This window comes from Arachis ipaensis, chromosome B10, assembly GCF_059453495.1.
Source record: "Arachis ipaensis isolate K30076 ecotype BB chromosome B10, ASM5945349v1, whole genome shotgun sequence".
NCBI classification, from domain to species: domain Eukaryota; kingdom Viridiplantae; phylum Streptophyta; class Magnoliopsida; order Fabales; family Fabaceae; genus Arachis; species Arachis ipaensis.
Genome location: NC_142435.1, coordinates 93397444 through 93415322, shown reverse-complemented (window position 1 = coordinate 93415322; position 17879 = coordinate 93397444). Strand labels below are relative to the sequence as shown.

The window sequence follows — 17879 nt, the reverse complement described above, 5'->3', positions numbered from 1 at the left end:
AACTAACAAACAAGCAAAAGGCAAACATATTCACATATTCACAATAGCCAATAATATAACACCATTGTAATTACCCAGCAACAGAGCCAAAAACTTGAAAGAAAGATTTATTGTCGGTCTAGAATTCCTCTTAATAGAAATAAGTACTTTGTTGTAAGCATAGCTCTAAACCAAAAAATAACTCTCACATCAAATTTTAATAGATTTTGGTTGTCACATGTATAAACTCCAATGAAAATTAACTGAAGTATTTAAACCTCGGGTTGTCTCACAAGGAATTGCAATGAAGTGATGAATTATTGGCTATGAAGATGCAAGGGGGATTTGATTTATAGTTGACAAGAAAAGTAAATAACAAGAAAGTAAATGACAATTAACTAATAAAACAAAGGAAAACGACTCTTGGCTAAGCATAGGAATTGAGATCACCATCCTTGTCAACAAACCATATATTGACAATTATGAGGGACTAACCCATTAAGTCTACCTCTATGCTTGAAGTAAGTATAATGTCTACCTCAAAGCATTAAGTGCGTCAAATAGGCTTGATCAACATCAATCCATAAGTCTTAACCTAGCTACTCATTAACTTAGTAGTAGGCTAGAGTCAATGGTTATCAAATTGACCACATAGGGTTCTCAAATCACCAATTCAATGAGACCCAATGACTCAAGGTCACCCAATTCCCTTAGCCTAGGCCAAGAGTAAAGAAAACTACTCAAAAACTAGAGGAAACATTTCATCAAACACCTAGAGTGCAATAAAAGTAAACAACACAAAATGCAAGAATTAATAAAATCCATAACTAACATAAGCAATAAATCAATAATAACAATGAAGATAAACATAAAAAGGACATGGAAAGATAAAATTGCATTAAAAGAAAAGTAAATACAACAAGAGTTCATGAAAGTAAAAGTAACACAATAAAGGAAATGGCAAGTAAAACTAGAAGAGTAAAGATGTAATAACAAGAAATTAAAAGAGAAAACTAAATCAAAACAAGAACTAAAAGTTGGATCTAAGAAAATTAAAACTAAACTACCTTAAATTCTAGAGACAAGGGAGAGCTTCTCTCTCTAGAATTCTACCTACAACATGATGAAAACTAAACTATGGCTTCCCCCCCCCCCCATTCCCTTGCCATCCTTGTGTTCAAAAGCATAAAAAATAAGTTGGTGATGAACCACTATTCCGTGGTACATTTTATGTTTAATTGAGTGGATTTTATCAATTTTTCCCACATTTATTTAATGAAATGGCATGGTTTCATAATTTTCACCTAATTTGTGCTTAAGTGTAAAAACAGGCTTTTTAGGCCTTTAATTTGCTAATTTTAATTCACCTTTGATTCCACTAGATGCCTTGATGTGTTTGTTTTTGAATTCAGGTTGAAAAGGCTAAGAATGGATCAAAGGAATGAAGAGGAAATCATGCAAAGCAGAGAAGTCATGGAAAATCAAGGGTTTGGGATGCATTCATCGACGCGCACGCGTGGAACGACGTGCACGCATGGAATAACGTGCACGCGTGAATTTGAAGTCACATGGCGACGCGTACGCGTACATGACGCGTACGCGTGGAAAGAAAAAATGCCAAACGACGCGTACGCGTGACCCATGCGTACGCGTCGATGCTCACGCGTGACTTCATTAAAGTTAAAATACTGGCGGCGATTTCTAAGCTTCCCAGGCCCAGATCCAACTCACTTTCTCAGCCTATTACATGCAAAATTGAGGAAGAGTCAAAGGGGGAACACATGCATGAATGATGAGGAGCTTTTAGTTAGTTTCTAGAGAGAGAAGCTCCCTCTTCTCTCTAGAATTAGGTTAGGATTAGGTTAGATCTTGCTAGATTTAGGTTTAGTTTCCTATTTTCATCTTTTTTCCATTTCAATCTCTTGTTGTTATACCTATGCTCTCTTAGTTCTCTTGTCAATTTTCCATTTGATGTCTCTTCTATGTTAATGCACTATTGTTAGATTTGGATCTCATTTTAATGCAATTCATGTTTTATGTTTCCTTGTTGTTTAATTGAGTGGTTGTTAATTCTTTGCAATTGAGTAGTTGTAGATTTAATACTCTTGTTGCCAATTTACCATGCTTTCCCTTTTTGCCTTCCAATTATTTGACAAAATGCTTGGAAGGATGTTAGAGTAGAATTTTGTGTTCTTTGCTTGGGATGGTAACTTAGGTGAACTTGAGTTGCTAATGTCCAAGTGTTGATAATTGATGTCCATTGACTCTATCTTTCCCTAAATTAATTAGTGAGAAAGCTAGAAGTTATGGATTAGGATTGGTGTGGCTCATTTGACCTTCCTTTACTCGTTAGAGGATGACTTAATGGGATTAATCCTTACAATTATCATATTGTGGTTACTGACAAGGATAAAGATCCTTGACCATCATTCCTTGCCAAGACATCTTTATAATTTGAGTTTTCATTTACTTTCTTGCTATTTATCTTTTATCTTCCTTATTCAAAACCCCAAAATACTTGTCCCATAACCGATAGCAAGAACACTACCCTGTAATTCCTTTGAGAGACGACCTGAGGTTTGAATACTTCGGTTATTATTTTTATTGGGGTTTGTTACTTGTGACAACCAAATTTTTTCATGAGAGGATTGTTTGTTGGTTTAGAAACCATACTTGCAACGAGAATTTTTTGTGAATTTCTTTACCAATGAAAATTCCTTCATCAGTTGGATTTGGGCCTCCTTGAGCTCAGAAATCACCCCCAGCATATTGGCTTTAAGTTGGTCACGTGCCGCTTGTCACGCGTTGATGACTGCGCATCATGTACCCTTTTTCTTATCTAAAAGAACCATAAAAAGAGCATAATCTCATTTATCAATGTAATTTCATGAACCAAATGATATATAATATGGTACATTGCTTTGAAATAGGTTGTGTTGAATTTCAGGTGATAAGAGCAAAAAAAAGGGAAGGAAAACAACAAATAAGGATGGGCGTGTGAAGCTGGGCGTGCCACTTGAAGCTCTGGGCGTGGCACACCAAGCTTTTGAACTAACTTTCAACAATGGGCGTGCCACTTGAAGCTATGGGCGTGGCACGCCAAGCCAACATTCCAGCAAAGAAGGTTGAAGAATTTTACATGGGCGTGCCACTTGGTGCTATGGGTGTGGCACGCCAAGTTTGTGAAGCCAAGATATCAAAGAGGGCATGCCACTTGGTGTTTTGGGTGTGGCACGCCAGGCTTAAGTTCCAGAGGAGTGATTTTGAGCCCCACTATGGGCGTGGCACGCCAAGCATTGGGCGTGGCACGCCGGGGCATATGCTAGCCTGACCTCCTCTCATTCAAATGAAGATATCTTGAGCTACACAACTCCAAATGAGATGATTCCAGTGCCATTATAAAGTAGAAATCCAGGGCTTTTGAACCATATATAACACTTTATAATTGACACTGGAATGGATGAAGATATTGACCCCGAAAATACATGGAGAAAAATACGTCACTGCAGAGTTACCAGCCTGATCTCTTCATCTTCAAAGGAACATAACTTCAGTTGTAGAGGTCCAAATGATGTGATCTTGGTGGCGTTGGAAAGCTGATATCAAGAGCTTTCCAACGATATATAATACTTTAGGATGGACATTAAAACGAGAGGTGAAAAAGGCCATTATATTAACGTTTCAAAACCTGGGCGTGCCACTTGATATTGAAGGCGTGGCACGCTAGCTCTGTTTTCATAATGGGCGTGCCACTTCGAATTCTGGGCGTGGCACGCCAGTTCAAATGGCCAGAGAGGAGATTTTGGTGCACCATTAAGGCATGGCAAGCCAGTTTTGGGCGTGGCACGCCAGCTTCACAACATATGGGACGTGGCATGCCAGAAGTGGGCGTGGCACGCTAGGCTACCTAACAGAATGACCTATCCACCTTCAAATGGGCATAACTTGAGCTACAGAGGTCTAAATGAGTTGATTTCAAAAGCGTTGGAAAGCTAACATCCAGGGCTTTTCAATAATATATAACACTTCATAGTGGACATTCATTTTGAGGCCCAACCAACTCCATACTTTCAACATTACAAAGTGGGTCATACTCTAAAGGGCAAAATCAAGTGGAGTGGCACTTGAAACCACATGCCAACTTCTTCCTGTAGCCTCCAACCTTCAATCAAGCCCACTCTAACTCTCAAGCCACACTTATCAATCAATCAAGGCCACAAGAAGAATCTAGAATAGTTTATTTTCATTTCATTGTAATTTACTTTTAATTTCATTTAAGTTTGTAATTTAAGGGAGCCTATATAAAGGCCTTAGTTTCATAGAATTAGTCATAGATGGATTGGGCGAAGTCTTCGGACCCTCTCTATTCACCATCAGTTTCTTCTCTTTTCTTTCTTACTTTGTAAATAATTTAGTTATGAATTACTAACTCTTTCCATTGGGAAAGAGCGCTCTATTATTTTTCAATGGATTGATTGTTTTTATTTTTCTTCTTCTCTTCATCTCTCTTTGATTTACTAGAAAGAATTTCATTCTTCATTCTAGCATTCAATTATCTTGGAAAAGAGATTGAATGTAATTGGGTTTTATGGGAACCTTAGAAGAGGAAACATAAAACCATGCTTGAAATTCTTTCTCACACTTGAGTAGGATTTGGGTTTTGGTGTTTGGATATGGTGACATATAATCCTCCCTCTACTTGGACCTATGATGATGTGTGGTATAATCAGGGACCATTCTTCATCTCTTCTCATGAGCAATTAGACCAAGGAATTGGCTATTGATCAAGATTTGAGAGATTGAGTCACCAAGGGATTGGGGCTCAATCAATCATGATTGCCAAGAGGTCAATGAGTTGCATGATTGAAGATGAGATAAAATCAATTAATCCGGAGAATGCAATATCTCTTGATCCCAATACTTATGTAATTCATTGGTGAGAATTTCAGATAAGCGTATAGAGATGCTTTCGTTCCTCTGAATCTCTGCTTTCCCGCTGTCTTCATCCAATCAGTCTTACTCCTTTCCATGGCAAGCTTTCTGTAAGGGCATCACCGTTGTCAATGGCTACATCCCATCCTCTCTGTGAAAATGGTCCAAATGCTCTGTCATGGCATGGCTAATCATCTGGAGGTTCTCAATCATACTGGAATAGGATTTACTATCCTTTTGCGTCTGTCACTACGCCCAGCACTCGTGAGTTTGAAGTTCGTCACAGCCATCCCTTCCCAGATCCTACTCGAAATACCACAGACAAGGTTTAGACTTTCCAGATCTCAGGAATGGCCATCCATGGGTTCTAACTTATACCACGAAGATTCTAATATCTCGGACTCAGTCCCCTGTATTAGATATCCAAGAGATATCCATTCAATCTAAGGTAGAACGGAAGTGGTTGTCAGGCACACGTTCATAAGTTGAGAATGATGATGACTGTCACGATCATCACGTCCATCATATTGAAGTGCGAATGAATATCTTAGAGGCGGAATAAGTTGAATTGAATAGAAAAATAGTAGTACTTTGCATTAATCCTTGAGGAACAGCAGAGCTCCACCCCTTAATCTATGGTGTGTAGAAACTCTACCGTTGAAAAATACATAAGTGAAAGGTTCAGGCATGGCCGAATGGCCAACCCCCATGATCTAAGAACTAAACGTCCCAAGATGATCCGAAGATGGTTCAAAAGATGAACTAAAAATCATAAGATGTCTAATACAATAGTAAGAAGTCCTATTTATACTAAACTAGCTACTAGGGTTTACAGAAGTAAGTAATTGATGCATAAATCCACTTCCGGGGCCCACTTGGTGTGTGCTTGGGCTGAGCTTGAATGTTACACGTGCAGAGGCTTCTTCTGGAGTTGAACGCCAGTTTGTAACGTGTTTCTGGCGTTCGACTCTGGTTTGTGACGTGTTTCTGGCGTTTAGCTCCAGACTGCATCGTAGAACTGGCGTTCAACGCCCTTTTACGTCATCTAAACTCGAGCAAAGTATGGACTATTATATATTGCTGGAAAGCCCTAGATGTCTACTTTCTAACACAATTGGAAGCGTGCCGTGTTGATCTCTGTAGCTCCAGAAAATCCACTTTGAGTGCAGGAAGGTCAGAATCCAACAGCATCAGCAGTCCTTCTTCAACCTCTGAATCTGATTTTTGCTCAAGTCCCTCAATTTCAGCCAGAAAATACCTGAAATCACAGAAAAATACACAAACTCATAGTAAAGTCCAGAAATGTGAATTTAACATAAAAACTAATAAAAACATCCCTAAAAGTAGCTAGATCCTACTAAAACATACTAAAAACAATGCCAAAAAGCGTATAAATTATCCGCTCATCACAACACCAAACTTAAATTGTTGCTTGTCCCCAAGCAACTGAAAATCAAATAGGATAAAAAGAAGAGAATATACTATAAATTCCAAACTATCAATGAAACATAGCTCCAATTAAATGAGCGGGACTTGTAGCTTTTTGCCTCTTGAATAGTTTTGGCATCTCACTTTATCCATTGAGGTTCAGAATGATTGGCATCTATTAGGAACTCAGAGTTCAGATAGTGTTATTGATTCTCCTAGTTCAGTATGTTGATTCTTGAACACAGCTACTTTATGAGTCTTGGCCGTGGCCCTAAGCACTTTGTTTTCCAGTATTACCATCGGATACATAAATGCCACAGACACATAACTGGGTGAACCTTTTCAGATTGTGACTCAGCTTTCCTAAAGTCCCCAATTAGAGGTGTCCAGGGTTCTTAAGCGCACTCTGTTTTTTTTTTTTTTTTGCTTTGGACCTTGACTTTAACCGCTCAGTCTCAAGTTTTCACTTGACACCTTCACGCCACAAGCACATGGTTAGGGACAGCTTGGTTTAGCCGTTTAGGCCAGGATTTTATTCCTTTAGGCCCTCCTATCCACTGATGCTCAAAGCCTTGGGATCTTTTTTATTACCCTTGCCTTTTGGTTTTAAGGGCTATTGGCTTTTTGCTCTTGCCTTTTGGTTTTAAGAGCTTTGGCTTTTTCTGCTTGCTTTTTCTTTTTCTTTCTATTTTTTTCGCTATTTTTTTTTCTTTTCTATTTTTTTCTGCAAGCTTTTGTATTCACTGCTTTTTCTTGCTTCAAGAATCATTTTTATGATTTTTCAGATTATCAAATAACATGTCTCCTGTTCATCATTCTTTCAAGAGCCAACATATTTAACATTCTTAAACAACAACTTCAAAAGACATATGCACTGTTCAAGCATTCATTCAGAAAACAAAAAGTTTTGTCACCACATCAATATAATTAAACTAAGTTCAAGAATAAATTCAAAACTCATGTACTTCTTGTTCTTTTGAATTAAAAACATTTTTCATTTAAGAGAGGTGATGGATTCATATTCACTACTTTAAGGCATAGACACTTAGACATTAATGATCATGTAATAAAGACATAAACATAGATAAACATTTAACATAAGAAAACGAAAAACAGAAAGTTTAAGAACAAGGAATGAGTCCACCTTAGTGATGGTGGCGTTTTCTCCTTGAGGAACCAATGATGTCCTTGAGCTCTTCTATGTCTCTTCCTTGTTTCTGTTGCTTGATCCCTAGTGATTTTGGTGCTCCTATCCTTAGTTGCTCCCAATAATAGTGTGGGGGAAAATGTATCCCCTGAGGTATCTCAGGGATCTCTTGATTTGTAGTCAAATGTTCTACCACTGAGCTATAGATCCTTTACATGAATCTCTCCATCTCCCATGACTTAGAGGTGGAAGCTTTTGTCTTCCCTTTCCTCTTCTCTTTTTTTTTTTTTTTGAGGTTTCTCTGGCCTTAGGTGCCATCAATGGTTATGGAAAAGCAAAATAAGCAATGATTTTACCACACCAAACTTAGAGTGTTGCTCGCCCTCGAGCAGGAGAAGAAAGAATAGATGAAGAAGAAGATGTGGAAAAAAAACTAGGATTATGAGGAGGGAAGGTGGGGATCCTGTGGGGTTCACAGATCCTGAGATGATCCTGTGAGGTCCACAGATCTTGAGGTGTCAAGGATTTACATCCCTGCACCAATTAGGCATGTGAAATGCCTTTGCATGCAATTCTGGCGTTTAAACGCCGAACTGATGCTTGTTCTGGGCGTTCAACGCCCAGATGCAGCATGTTTCTGGCATTGAACGCCAGTTCTATGCTTGTTTCTTGCGTTCAGCGCCAGCTCCATGCTCTGTTCTGGCGTTGAACGCCAGCCAGATGCTCCTTACTGGCGTTTAAACGCCAATAAGCCCTTCCTCCTGGGTGTGATTTTTCTTCTGCTGTTTTCGATTCTGTTTTTAATTTTTTATTTATTTTGTGACTCCACATGATCATGAACCTAATAAAACATGAAAGAACAATAAAAATAAAAATAAAATTAGATAAATAAAAATTGGGTTGCCTCCCAACAAGCGCTTCTTTAATGTCAATAGCTTGACAGTGGGCTCTCATGGAGCCTCACAGATGTTCAGAGCATTGTTGAGACTTCCCAACACCAAACTTAGAGTTTGGATATGGGAGTTCAACACCAAACTTAGAGTTTGGTTATGGCCTCCCAACACCAAACTTAGAGTTTGACTGTGGGGGCTCTGGTTGACTCTATTTTGAAAGAAGCTTACTGTGCCTCTTTTCCATGTTTACAGAAGGATGTCCTTGAGTTTTAAACTCAAGGGAGTCCTCATTCAACTGAAGGACTAGTTCACCTCTGTTAACATCAATCGCAGCTCTTGCTGTGGCTAGGAAGGGTCTTCCAAGAATGATGGATTCATCCTCATCCTTCCCAGTATCTAGGATTATGAAATCAGCAGGGATGAAAAGGCCTTCAACCTTTACTAACATGTCCTCTACTTGTCCATAAGCCTGTTTTCTGGAATTGTCTGCCATCTCTAATGAGATTCTAGCAGCTTGCACCTCAAAGATTCCCAGTTTCTCCATTACAGAGAGTGGCATGAGGATTATTCCTGACCCAAGGTCACATAGAGCCTTCTCAAAGGTCATGATGCCTATGGTACAAGGTATTAGGAACTTTCCAGGATCCTGTTTCTTCTGAGGCAATCTCAGTTGATCCAATGCATTTAATTCATTGGTGAACAGGGGAGGTTCATCTTCCCAAGTCTTATTACCAAATAAATTGGCATTTAGCTTCATGATTGCACCAAGGTACTTGGCAACTTGTTCTTCAGTGACATCCTCATTCTCTTCAGAAGAAGAATACTCATCAGAGCTCATGAAGGGCGTAAGAAGGTTTAATGGAATCTCTATGGTCTCTAGATGAGCCTCAGAGTCCTTCGGTTCCTCAAAGAGAAACTCCTTATTGAACACTGGACGTCCCAGGAGGTCTTCCTCCTTGGGATTCACGTCCTTCTCCTCTCTTGTGGGTTCGGCCATGATGGTCAATTCAATGGCCTTGCACTCTCCATTTGGGTTTTCTTCTGTATTGCTTGGGAGAGTACTAGAAGGGATTTCAGTGATCCTTTTACTCAGCTGGCCCACTTGTGCTTCCAAATTTCTAATGGAGGACCTTGTTTCACTCATGAAACTCACAGTGGCCTTAGATAGATTAGAGACTAAGTTTGCTAAATTAGATGTATTTTGTTCAGAGTTCTCTGTCTGTTGCTGAGTGGATGATGGAAAAGGCTTGCTATTGCTAAACCTGTTTCTTCCACCATTATTAAAGCCTTGTTGAGCCTTTTGTTCATCCTTCCATGAGAGATTTGGTTGATTTCTCCATGAGGGATTATAGGTGTTTCCATATGGTTCACCCATATAATTCACCTCTGCTATTGCAGGGTTCTCAGGATCATAAGCTTCTTCTTCAGAAGATGCCTCTTGAGTACTGTTGGATGCATTTTGCATTCCATTCAGACTCTGAGAAATCATATTGACTTGCTGAGTCTATATTTTATTCTGAGCCAATATGGCATTCAGAGTATCAATTTCAAGAACTCCCTTCTTCTGAGGCGTCCCATTACTCACAGGATTCCTCTCAGAAGTGTACATAAACTGGTTGTTAGCAACCATGTCAATGAGTTCTTGAGCTTCTGTAGGCATTTTCTTTAGGTGAATGGATCCACCTGCAGAAGTATCCAATGACATCTTAGCTAATTCAGACAGACCATCATAGAATATATCCAGGATGGTCCATTCTGAAAGCATGTCAGAAGGACACTTTTTGGTCAGTTGCTTGTATCTCTCCCAAGCTTCATAGAGGGATTCACCTTCCTTCTATCTGAAGGTTTGGACATCCCCTCTAAGCTTACTAAGCTTTTGAGGAGGAAAGAACTTGGCTAAGAAAGTCGTGACCAGCTTATCCCAAGAGTTCAGGCTATCTTTGGGTTGAGAGTCCAACCACACTCTAGCTCTGTCTCTTACAGCAAAAGGAAAAAGCATGAGCCTGTAGACTTCAGGATCTACTCCATTAGTCTTAACAGTATCACATATCTGCAAGAATTTAGTTAAGAACTGAAAGGGATCTTCAGATGGAAGTCTATGAAGATTGCAATTTTGTTGCATTAGAGAAACTAGTTGAGGCTTAAGCTCAAAATTAGTTGAGGCTTAAGCTCAAAATTGGTTGCTCCAATGGCAGGAATTGAGATGCTTCTTCCATGTAAATTGGAATTAGGTGCAGTAAAGTCACCAAGCATTTTCCTTGCATTATTATTATTTTCGGATGCCATCTCCTCTTCCTGTTCGAAAATTTCTGAAAGGTTATCTCTGGATTGTTGTATTTTAGCTTCTCTTAGTTTCCTCTTCAGAGTCCTTTCAGGTTCAGGGTCTGCTTCAACAAGAATCTTCTTGTCTTTACTCTTGCTCATATGAAAAAGAGGGAACAGAAAAATAATAATAATAGGGATCCTTTTTGCCCAGGTATAGAGGTTCCCTGTGTGAGTAGAAGAAAAGAATGTAATGTAAAGAAGGGAAGTAGAGAAGATTCGAACACAGATGGAAGAGGGGGTTCGAATTTGTGTGAGATGAAGTGTTAGTAGATGAATAAATAAATAGAAGGAGATGAGAGAGAAAGAGGATTTTCGAAAATAAAATTTTGAAAAGGGGTTAGTGATTTTCGAAAATTAGGAATGAAATCAAATTAAAATTAAAAATTGAAACAATTAGTTAATTAAAAAGAAATTTTTTTTTTTTTGAAAAAGAGGGAAGATATTTTCAAAAATTAGAGAGAGAGAGTTAGTTAGGTAGTTTTGAAAAAGATAAGTAACAAACAAAAAGTCAATTACTTAGTTGAAAAAAATTTTGAAAATCAATTTTTAAAAGATAAGAAGATAAGAAGTTAGAAAAGATATTTTAAAAAAAATAAGATAGAAAGATATTTTTTAAAAGATATGATTGAAATTAGTTTTGAAAAAGATTTGATTTTTAAAATCACAATTAATGACTTGATTCACAAGAAATTACAAGATATGATTCTAGAACTTAAAGTTTGAATCTTTCTTAACAAGTAAGTAACAAACTTGAAATTTTTGAATCAAAACATTAATTGTTGATGATATTTTCGAAAATATGATATAAAAATAAGAAAAAGATTTTGAAAATATTTTGAAAAAGATTTTTGAAATTTTCGAAAAAAAATGGAAAAGATATGATTTTTGAAAAAGATTTGAAAAAGATAAGATTTTTAAATTGAAAATTTGATTTGACTCCTAAGAAACAACTAAATTTTAAAAAGTTTTGAAAAAGTCAACTCAAATTTTCGAAATTTATGAGTGAAAAAGGGAAAGATATTTTTTTTATTTTTGAATTTTTAATGATGAAAGAGAAAAACATGAAAAAGACTCAATGCATGAAAGTTATGGATCAAAAGAATGAATGCATGCAAGAATGCTATGAATGTCAAGATGAACACCAAGAACACTTTGAAGATCATGATGAACATCAAGAACTTATTTTTAAAAAATTTTATATGCAAAGAAAACATGCAAGACACCAAACTTAGAAATCTTTCATGTTCAGACACTATGAATGCAAAAATATACATGAAAAACAAGAAAAGACACAAAACAAGAAAACATCAAGATCAAACAAGAAGACTTACCAAGAACAACTTGAAGATCATGAAGAACACTATGAATGCATGAATTTTTCGAAAATTTTATGCAAACTTTGAAACATGCAATTGACACCAAACTTAAAATTGACTCAAGACTCAAACAAGAAACATGAAATATTTTTTGATTTTTATGATTTTATGATTTTTTGGATTTTTTTTTGAAAATTAGTGTGAAAAAGAAAAAATAAGGATTCCAAAATTTTTAATATGAATTCCAGGAATCTTGCACTCTTAGTCTAAAGCTCCAATCTGAGGGTTAGACATGGCTTAATAGCCAGTCAGCTTTAGGATATAAATCAGGCATGCAACAGCTGATATTCAAATTAACTTGCCTCTATGCTGATGGTTGGAAGCCCCTATCCAAAAGAATTAGACCTGGCTTTACAGCCAGCCAGGCTTTAACATGCTTCATGAAACACTAGAATTCATTCTTAAAAAAATTTTAGAATAATTTTCGAAAACAGATGAGAAATTTTTGAAAGATTTTTTTTTTGAAAGATTTTTGAAGAAATTTTTGAAAATTTTTTTGAAAACAAAATAAGAAGAAAATTACCTAATCTGAGCAACATGATGAACCGTCAGTTGTCCAAACTCAAACAATCCCCGGCAACGGCGCCAAAAACTTGGTATGCGAAATTGTTACTCAGAGGTTGTAAAATTTGTTGTTCGTTCTCTCCCTGGCAATGGCGCCAACAACTGGTGCACAATACCATGGTCCAAACATAACTTCACAACTTCGCACAACTAACCAGCAAGTGCACTGGGTCGTCCAAGTAATAAAACCTTACGTGAGTAAGGGTCGATCCCACGGAGATTGTCGGTATGAAGCAAGCTATGGTCACCTTGTAAATCTCAGTCAGGCGGATATCAAATGGTTATGGAGTTTTCGAAAATAAATAATAAATAAATGGAAGATAAAGATAGAAATACTTATGTAATTCATTGGTGAGAATTTCAGATAAGCGTATAGAGATGCTTTCGTTCCTCTGAATCTCTGCTTTCCCGCTGTCTTCATCCAATCAGTCTTACTCCTTTCCATGGCAAGCTTTCTGTAAGGGCATCACCGTTGTCAATGGCTACATCCCATCCTCTCTGTGAAAATGGTCCAAATGCTCTGTCATGGCATGGCTAATCATCTGGAGGTTCTCGATCATACTGGAAAAGGATTTACTATCCTTTTGCGTCTGTCACTACAACCAGTACTCGCAAGTTTGAAGTTCGTCACAGCCATCCCTTCCCAGATCCTACTCAGAATACCACAGACAAGGTTTAGACTTTCCGGATCTCAGGAATGGCCATCCATGGGTTCTAACTTATACCACGAAGATTCTAATATCTCGGACTCGGTCTCCTGTATTAGATATCCAAGAGATATCCATTCAATCTAAGGTAGAACGGAAGTGGTTGTCAGGCACGCGTTCATAAGTTGAGAATGATGATGACTATCACGGTCATCACATCCATCATATTGAAGTGTGAATGAATATCTTAGAAGTGAAATAAGTTGAATTGAATAGAAAAACAGTAGTACTTTGTATTAATCCTTGAGGAACAGCAGAGCTCCACACCGTAATCTATGGTGTGTAGAAACTCTACCATTGAAAAATACATATGTGAAAGGTTCAGGCATGGCCGAATGGCCAGCCCCCATGATCTAAGAACTAAACGTCCCAAGATGATCCGAAGATGGTTCAAAAGATGAACTAAAAATCATAAGATGTCTAATACAATAGTAAGAAGTCCTATTTATACTAAACTAGCTACTAGGGTTTACAGAAGTAAGTAATTGATGCATAAATCCACTTCCGGGGCCCACTTGGTGTGTGCTTGGGCTGAGCTTGAATGTTACACGTGCAGTGGCTACTTCTGGAGTTGAACGCCAGTTTGTAACGTGTTGCTGGCGTTCAACTCTGGTTTGTGACGTGTTTCTGGCGTTTAACTCCAGACTGCAGCGTAGAACTGGCGTTCAACGCCCTTTTGCGTCGTCTAAACTCGACCAAAGTATGAACTATTATATATTGCTGGAAAGCCCTAGATGTCTACTTTCCAACGCAATTGGAAGGGCGCCGTTTGGATCTCTGTAGCTCCAGAAAATCCACTTTGAGTGCAGGGAGGTCAGAATCCAACAGCATCAGCAGTCCTTCTTCAACCTCTGAATCTGATTTTTGCTCAAGTCCCTCAATTTCAGCCAGAAAATATCTGAAATCACAGAAAAACACACAAACTCATAGTAAAGTCCAGAAATGTGAATTTAACATAAAAACTAATAAAAACATCCCTTAAAGTAGCTAGATCCTACTAAAAACATACTAAAAACAATGCCAAAAAGCGTATAAATTATCCGCTCATCAATGACGTGTCCGGCTGGTGGATGGCGGCCGAAGCTGTCGTGTCCGACTTGTTGGACTGGCTGCACTGCTGATCCTTTGTCACCGGAGGGTGGTGGTACCTGCAAGGGACTCCGATGCTTAAGTTAGCAAGGGTATTAAGCAGGTTTTTAGTAGAATCAGAGTATGAGTTATACCTGGGTGCTCCAGTGTATTTATAATGGTGTGGAGTGACCTTTTTAGATAAGATAAGTTAGTTATCTTATCTTATCTTATCTTATCTTTGGGTGAGGTCAGCTTATCTTCAAGGGAACCGCCTTTATCTCTATAGGCTTAGACTGCCTTTGGATTTGGATCGTGTTCCTCTATTTGGGCCCTTTACTGGGCTTTCCTGGTAATTTGGCCGAGCTCTTTAAGAAGAGGTCAGGTAGTCTGACCTAAAGAGGTCGGTTGTCTTGTCGCTACACATCCCGAGTCGGACAGCTTGACCCAGGGTATGAACAAATACCTTCCAGAGCCATAAAATAGTTCATATTGTTATGATAACTTCCGAAATTTTGGCTGGGATTTTAATGCTGCATACCCCCTTCATCAAGGACCATTATCCCGTAACTGCGCATTATGTACCTTTTTTATTATCTAAAAGAACCATAAAAAGAGCATAATCTAATTTATCAATGTAATTTCATGAACCAAATGATATATATTATGGTACATTGCTTTGAAATAGGTTGTGCTGAATTTCAGGTGATAAGAGCAACAAAAAGGGAAGAAAAACAACAAATAAGGATGGGCGTGTGAAGCTAGACGTGCCACTTGAAGCTCTGGGCGTGGCACACCAAGCTTTTGAACTAACTTTCAACAATGGGCGTGCCACTTGAAGCTATGGGCGTGGCACGCCAAGCCAACATTCTAGCAAAGAAGGTTGAAGAATTTTACATGGGCATGGCACGCCAAGTTTGTGAAGCCAAGATGTCAAAGAGGGCGTGCCACTTGGTATTTTGGGTGTGGCACGCCAGGCTTAAGTTCCAGAGGAGTGATTTTGAGCCCAACTATGGGCGTGGCACGCCCAGCATTGGGCGTGGCAAGCCAGGGCATATGCCAGCCTGACCTCCTCTCATTCAAATGAAGATATCTTGAGCTACACCACTCCAAATAAGATGATTCCAGTGCCATTATAAAGTAGACATTCAGGGATTTCCAACCATATATAACACTTTATAATTGACACTGGAATGAAAGAAGATATTGACCCCGAAAATACATAGAGAAAAACACGTCACTGCAGAGTTACCAGCCTGACCTCTTCATCTTCAAAGGAACATAACGTGAGTTGTAGAAGTCCAAATGATGTGATCTTGGTGGCGTTGGAAAGATGACATCAAAAGATTTCCAATGATATATAATACTTTAGGTTGGACGTTAAAAATGGAGGTGAAAAAGGCCATTATATTAGCGTTGCAAAACCTGGGCATGCCACTTGATATTGAAGGCGTGGCACGCCAGCTCTGTTTTCATAATGGGCGTGCCACTTGGAATTCTGGGCGTGGCACGCCAGTTCAAATAGCCAAAGAGGAGATTTTAGTGCATCATTAAGGCGTGGCACGCCAGAAGTGGGCGTGGCACGCCAGGCTACCTGACAGACTGACCTATCCACATTCAAATGGGCATAACTTGAGTTACAGAGGTCCAAATGAGTTGATTCTAAAGGCGTTGGAAAGCTAACATCTAGAACTTTTCAACAGTATATAATAATTTATAGTGGACATTCATTTTGAGGCCCAACCATCTCCATACTTTCAACATTGCAAAGTGGGTCATACTCCAAAGGGCAAAATCAAGTGGGAGTGGCAGTTGAAACCACATGTCAACTTCTTCCTGCAGCCTCCAACCTTCAATCAAGCCCACTCCAACTCTCATGTCACACTTATCAAGCAATCAAGGCCACAAGAAGAATCTAGAATAGTTTATTTTCATTTCATTGTAATTTGCTTTTAATTTCATTTAAGTTTGTAATTTAAGGGAGCCTATATAAAGGCCTTAGTTTCATAGAATTAGTCATGGCTGGATTGGGGGAAGTCTTCGCCCTCTCTATTCACCATCAGTTTCTTCTCTTTTCTTTCTTACTTTGTAAATAATTTAGTTATGAATTACTAACTCTTTCCATTGGGAAAGAGAGCTCTATTATTTTTCAATGGATTGATTGTTTTTATTCTTCTTCTTCTCTTCATCTCTCTTTGATTTACTAGAAAGAATTTCGTTCTTCATTCTAGCATTCAATTATCTTGGAAAAGAGATTGAATGTAATTGGGTTTTATGGGAACCTTAGAAGAGGAAACATAAAACCATGCTTGAAATTCTTTCTCACACTTGAGTAGGATTTGGGTTTCGGTGTTTGGATATGGTGACATATAATCCTCCCTTTACTTGGACCTATGATGATGTGTGGTATAATCAGGAATCATTCTTCATCTCTTCTCATGAGCAATTAGACCAAGGAATTGGCTATTGATCAAGATTTGAGAGATTGAGTCACCAAGGGATTGGGGCTCAATCAATCATGATTGCCAAGAGGTCAATGAGTTGCATGATTGAAGATGAGATGAAATCAATTAATCCGGAGAATGCAATATCCCTTGATCCCAATACTTATTTTATCTTTCTTTCTTTTATTTACTTTATGGTTATTTACATTTTCTGCACTTTACATTTCTTGCACTTTATTGCTTTCCTTTACTTTTATGCAATTTACATTTCCTTGTTGATTATCACTTCAATATGAACCGTCTAACTAGGATAATCAATTAACTATTGTTTGCCTTAGTCCATTGATCTCTGTGGATACGATCCCACTCCACTATGGGTTATTACTTGACGATAATTTTAGTGCGCTTGCCAAAAGAACGGATTCACCATCTTTTAATGGGGTGTGAATTCGAGTCATCACGCGTACTCATGGGTCACGCGTACGCGTCATTGGCAATTTTCCTGGTCACGCGTTCTCGTGGGGTGACGTGTGCACGTCGCTTGCGAATTTCCATCTCACGCGTACGCGTGGGTGACGTGTGCGTGTGGCATTAAGTTCAGCAAATCCTTATTTCTTTATGAATTTTCCATTTTTGCATGCTTTTTCTTCATTCCTTCAACCCAATCTTTGCCTTCTAATCCTGAAATCACTCAACAAACATATCAAGGCATTGAATGGAATTAAAGTAAATTAAATTTAGCAATTTAAAGCCCTAAAATCAACACAAGATAAACCACGAAATTGAGGTTTATCATTAACCATCTGTTTTAAGCAAACCATATTCAAGTTGGATAATAAAACTAAGAGATATGAATTTTACCCACTCAAATGATATGATGGATGGTTGCTTAGTGAGAGAGGCTCCAACCAGCTTTGACAAGGTGATTGCAACTCCCTTTTCCTCTTCTTGAATTATCTCCACCTCTTGACAAGCTTCCTCATTTTCAATTCCTTGTTCACCAACTTCTTCTACAC

The 17879-nt window shown here is 38.3% G+C and overlaps 1 non-coding gene across 1 annotated transcript; it reads left to right on the top strand.

The window, feature by feature from the left end:
- Positions 1 to 10138: 10138 nt before the first annotated feature.
- On the top strand, positions 10139 to 10246 carry LOC148580899 (small nucleolar RNA R71). The gene has a single exon (XR_015896895.1). It is a non-coding gene; the product is annotated as a small nucleolar RNA R71 (small nucleolar RNA).
- Positions 10247 to 17879: the final 7633 nt, after the last annotated feature.